We start from the raw sequence: 6,057 nt of genomic DNA, 5'->3' as shown, positions 1-6,057 counted from the left end.
TCATAAAGGCATGAATCAGTATTTGCAACCACTAATTTTATAGTTTTAGCAAGAACTAAGCTAAATATCACTAACTCATACACATTCAATCACTAAAATTCAATACCCATCAAATACCCACACTAGGGTTGGGTCACAACCCTAGCTATGGGTTTAGCTACTCATGAAAATAACAGAAATCAAAGATGAAATGAAGATAAAATTCATAATACTAGATTAAAAGATGAAAATCTAATGTTGAGAGATAATTCTAGTACAAAGTTGCCCAAAACGGAATTTCCAGCCGTCTCACGTGCTTAGATAAAACATAATTTGACCTAAAAATGTCAAAAAGATCTATTTATACTAAGCTGAATTTCCGGACAAAAATCCTCCTACGGAGGTTGTGCGGCCGCGTAATTTTGAGCGCGGCCGCATTCTAGCTTTCGCGGTCGCGTAATTCTGACCGCGTTCCGCATTCTTCAAATCTGGATCTGGGTAGAGGTGAGTTTCGCGGGCCGCAAAATTTCCATCGCGGCCGCATAATGGACTTCCGCGGCTGCGTAATTCTGACGCGGACCGCACTTCCTTCTTTTGCTCAAGTTGTGAGCTCTCTGAACTTCATGCACCGCGGTCCGCACAATTTCCATCGCGGTCGCGGTGAGACTTTCGCGGCCGCACATTTCGGGCATGGACCTCACTTATCATTTGGCCTAAAAATGCAACTCTCTGAATCTCCCTTTCGCGGACCGCATATTTCTGATCGCGGCCGCGTTGTGGCTTCCGCGGCCGCACAATATTTGTGCGGTCCGCGTTTCAGATCTCTTGGACCAGTCTTGGTTTTTGTTCAAGTTTTGACCCCTTTATGAGTTGATTATTACTCCTTTGGCTCATTCTAAACAATTCCTACAAGAAAGCATATTACATTAGTTTTCGGGAATACCTTTACGCATTTTTGGCCTAAAGCGCAAGTAAAAGAGAGCAAATAATATGTTAAAATCCCTACTTATCAGATATGCAACCAAGGAATCAAACGACGAGGCCATGAATACAAGCCTTAACCTATTAGATGAAAGGAGCGAAGCCACCCTTATCCAGATAGCCGCCCAAAAGCAGCGGATCGAGAGATATTACAATCGAATGGCCAACCTTCAACACTTTAATGTCAGAGACTTAGTCTTAAGGAAGGTCACACTAAACACCCGGAACCCAAAATGAGGGAAATTGGGGCCAAACTAGGAAGGACCTTATCGGATTATCGAGATCATCAGTAAAGGATCGTACAGACTCGGAACAATGACCGGTGAGCAACTACCGAACAACTGGAACATAGCTCACTTGAAGTGATACAACTGTTAAGGTACGACCCCATTCATTTTCTTTTATTTATTTATTTATATTTCAAACTAACACCTGCATGTAATCATCAAAGGACGATACAATCTTTAGGCCTGAAAGCACGCGTTGCACTCTTTTTCCCTTGAATGGTTTTGTCCTAAATGGGTTTTCCAGCAAGGTTTTTAACGAGGCAACAGTAAATCGTGCTAACATAGAATTGAAGGCCAGTTATGAACCGGTATCGAAGATCACGACAACAGTATTCGAGGCCTCTCTATGATCGGCCCCGAACACTGGGGGCATTATCCTCGGATAACGATTTTAGCAAGGAAGGAAACTTTATGATTAAATAGTCTCGGCTCGATCGATAGGATTTACTGTAAGGGACAAACGGTCAATTGAACCGTGCCCGAGTAGATTGCTCGAGCCCTGGCACAAAGCATGTACATATGTGTAACTATTACACACAATAATAAAAAGAACTCTCTACTTTGCGGATAAATATCTTGTCCCTTAAATTATTTCTGTTCTTTCTTAAATAAATTTCCTACATACGATCCCCTAAAGGTATCGAGCCCAAGGGCCGCCTTATCTGGGTTCAAATCATCACTCCCAATCAGGGACTGCCGCCCTAAAACAAACTTGGATGGCTCGGGCTATCGGAGCCGGGGGCACAAGACCTATTAGGCAGCACGCGAACCTTAAAGGCCACAGACATCCCTATTCGGGGACTGTTATCTTAGGCAAGCCCGGATAACTCGGGGAAACAATCCCACTGGGCAACAACCGAACTAAAAAGGCTACGACCATATTAAAATGGCTCGGAGACGTCCGAGACTCGTGACAAAAAATAAGGCCTTCAAAATTTCATAACCGTTTCTAAAGGCTACCTTCGACAAACTATAATCTAAAAAATCATAAATACTTTAGGGAAAAAATTCTTGTCATACCGAACATCCACGGTGCCTTAAACAAAATAATGTCACAGGCAAGGCCTGTTTGAACCTCCAAACATGACCTAACTGTTTTATGCTAAGGAATTTCGATCTTTACAAAGACAAAGAATAAAGCAAAGCGAAACAAAACTCATAAATTATCGAAGGGAAAAATATGCCTTATATTATATATACAGTCTTTACAAAGGCCAAATGGCCTTGACAAAAAATACAAAAGTACACAAGTACAAGAGACAAAAAAAACAAAAAAACTTCTACAAAGGCATCTAAATAGACTAGTCTTCTCCACCCCGGATCCATCGGAACCCTCAGAGTCTTCTTCTTGTTCTTCTTCCTCTCCTCGAGGTAGGCCAACTCTTGGCCTCGACCTCGAGCCCCTTAGCGGTTTCGATCTCGGTCGATAGATCGAAACCTCGAGCATTAATTTCCTCGAGGGACTCTCTTCGCAACTACCGTTTCTCATATTCAACAACGTCTTTCAAGCGGTCTTGGGCCGCCTTGGCATCAGCCTTATACTGGGCCACTATCTCGTCGGCATTAGATTTAACCACCGCGGCCGTTGACTTGGCCGTATCAAGCTCCTTGGCCATAATTTCTCGCTCAGAGGCGGCCGAACTTAGCCGGGACTAGAGCTCTTTAACCTTTTTGGCCTGCACCTTAACCTTTTCTTTTGCCGCTCGAAGCTGGGCCTTAGCTGAAGCCAGCTGCGCCCGAGCAGTCTCCTTTTTCGAGGCCAGGCGGTCCATCCTGCCCCTCCATTCGTCGGTGTCGACCTTGACAGCTTCCATCTCAGCTCGCAGTTGATGGACCCGATCAATTTTTTGTTGGACCTGCGGATTCCGACCGTTAGTCACCAAGTCTAGTTTTTATCACTAACTTCAAAAGACTTTTACCTTTTCTACCAGGACGACACGTTCTTTCTGAGCTGCGTCTAACTCGGCCCGAAGACCCTTAGCTTCTTCCTCGCGTTGCTCACTGAGAAGTTTGTACATATCTCTCTTCTCAGTAAGCTTTTTGGCTTGGGCCTCGAGGAGACTCAACTCTTCTCGGTATTGGAGGAAGGTCTCGTGGTGAAGCACCAAGGCCTGCGAATTCAAGGAAAAATATTAAGATCATTAAGTAACCAAAGATGGAAAATGAGAATGTTTGGTAACACCTTACCCGATTCAACGCCTGCTATGCTTCATTGAACAAGCATGGAGATTCCACCTCGTTCATCTTTGCCTGGTCTTCTTCTGTCACCAGGCACCGGAGGTAACTAGCTACCCCAACAGACGCAGAAAGGATTCGGGCGTTCTCCAGAATGGAGATAACGATCGACCGCTTCCGACCGGGATCGGCACTCGGGACAGGGAATCGGTTGACTAATCTCGGGCTCGAACTAGACCCACTTGTCCCCGAGGGCGGACTTTTTCTTGGTACTTCTAAATCACCCAATCCGGTGATATCCTCCGTGGCAATAGAATCCACGCCACAAAAAAGGCTTTGGAAGGGATCGTTCGCTCCTTGGACACCCTCGTTTGAACGCTCCTTCGCTGCCTGAGCTTCACCGAACATTGAGTCAGTGAACGAAGGCGATCCCGTTATATCGATGACACCGAGTGGAGTGGAACCGGCGTCTTGATGGTCCTCGACCCTCACGGATGCATCGGCCTCTTGAGTTTGGGAGGGGTTGGCCTCTGTCGTCCCCCATTCGGTTGATGCCCATTCTTCGGGGACCGATGGTTTCCACTAAAATTTCATCCTCTTCAGACTCGTCCATGAGCTGACAGAGGGAGTCCGAATCAAGTATTCGGGTACTAAAGGTTTCTTTTGGCTTGCGGATCAGCCTCCTCCTTGGTTTCTTCTTCTCCGAGATCGGGGGAGCTCGAAACCCTCCTCCTCTTCTTTTCTCTGGCCTGACCCGGAGTAGGAGACTCGATGGGCAAGTCCTCCTCACCTGCCGAAGGCGTCAGTTTGACATCCTTGGACAAACCTGAAAAAAAGAAATAAAACAAGTAAGGACTTAATGATGCAAAAGGGAAACCAAATATTATTCATGAAAGAGATCTCACCGTGCGAGCGGGCCTCCCATCGGCCCTTTGAAAGCTCGCACCACGAACGCTTGGAATAAGGCCTTTGTAATACGATGCCCTAGACCCACTCCTTGAGTCGAGGAGCTGCATACGGGATCCGTGCAACAACTGCACCACCACACCGATAAGAAGAAAGGAAAAAACGATAAATTAAATCTTATACTTACGTGACATGTTCCACTTCTCAGGGAACGACATATGTGCTCGGCCGGGATCAAGTCCGAGGTCCTCAATGGGACGAAACGGCCTAGCCAACCTCGATCTTCATCTTCATCGATACTCGAGAATGGGGCTTTACTGGCCCGACGGACGAGCTTGATCAGTCCCCCCGATAGAGTCGGGGACTGTACAATCGCATGAGGTGGTCGATAGTGAAAGGGCACCCTTCGATCTTGCTTACAAAGAAATGGATGAGGATTACGATCCTCTAGAAAGAAGGGTGAATCTCACCAAGGGTTACCTCGTATCTTTTGCAAAAGTCGATTATAACCGGGTCCAAGGGGACCAACGTGAAGGGATAAGTGAAAACACTTTAAAATCCCTCAACGTGGGTGGTGATGGCTTCGTCAGGTTCGGGAAACACCATATGTTTATCAACCTAGTTGCAATCCTTTTTGACTTCGGAGAGAATGTCCTAGTACGGAGGAGGTCTTTTTGACCTTAAAATTGGCATTGACTAGGCACCCCTCAGGGATGAACATTTTCAAAGGAGGTTCCGGTACTGGTTCCTCGACTACAGTACGCGAAACGGTCTCCTCGGTACCGACCGCGAGCCAGAAGAAGTTTCTTTTTGGGGAACTATTTTTGAAGTCTTCGCCATTTCTTTGAAAGTGAAGGGAAAAAGGAGGAAAACGAGGAAGTTAGAGAGTACACTTGATGGTTTGGGATGAAGACAGAACAAAAGTTCTTATAAAAAGATCTCAAGTAACCGAAATATAAGTGCCTAAAAATATTAAGATTCCTAAAGTACGAGGGCAGAAGGTTTGAATGAATAAATGAGGGGGTATTTATAGTTTTTCAATGACGATTCACATCTAGGAGTGTCCTACAAGCAATTGACAAGCATTTAATGCCATTAAAGACTTGACTGACGAGACGTTTCGTCCGTTTTGTCGTTTCTGTCACGGGGTATCGAAGTCAGGATTGGAAGCTCATGTCATTTCTCATCGTATACTCTGCGAAAAACGAAGGGACTATCTGTATACGGTCGAAATCGAGCTCGATTACGACATGTAGGTTAGGCTCGGAAGGTGACAACCAAGGACTGAAGATCGATCTCGAGTCCCACTGAGTTAGAACCCGGGGTCAGGACACCTGCCTTCGAGAACATTGAGTCCGGAGTCGACCTTAGTCTTGAACGAGCTCGAAGAAACTTGTTAGCATAACCAATAGAATGCCGAAATATCCGTGACCGGTTGGACATTACGGCGGGTATCTCGGCGCGTATCAATAAGCAACCGTCAATTAGCAAATCAAGGGATTTTTACCTTTTATAGAGCTGTACCTAATGGACTCCACTACTATATAAAAGAGGTCTGATTACTTGTAAAGCACATGTTAACACACATTCCAAAGCAATATATTGTTACTCTCTTTAAATTTTTATTCTTCTGCCCTGATATCCATCGAAATACGTTCATCTCGAGTGTGGCTAACCATTCAAGAATGAAACTATTTAATTTGTGTGGTTTGCATTTACTTTATCATTA

This window comes from Nicotiana attenuata, chromosome 1 (assembly GCF_001879085.1).
Source record: "Nicotiana attenuata strain UT chromosome 1, NIATTr2, whole genome shotgun sequence".
NCBI classification, from domain to species: domain Eukaryota; kingdom Viridiplantae; phylum Streptophyta; class Magnoliopsida; order Solanales; family Solanaceae; genus Nicotiana; species Nicotiana attenuata.
The sequence above is the reverse complement of the archived record's forward strand: the minus strand, read 5'-3'. Positions refer to the sequence as shown.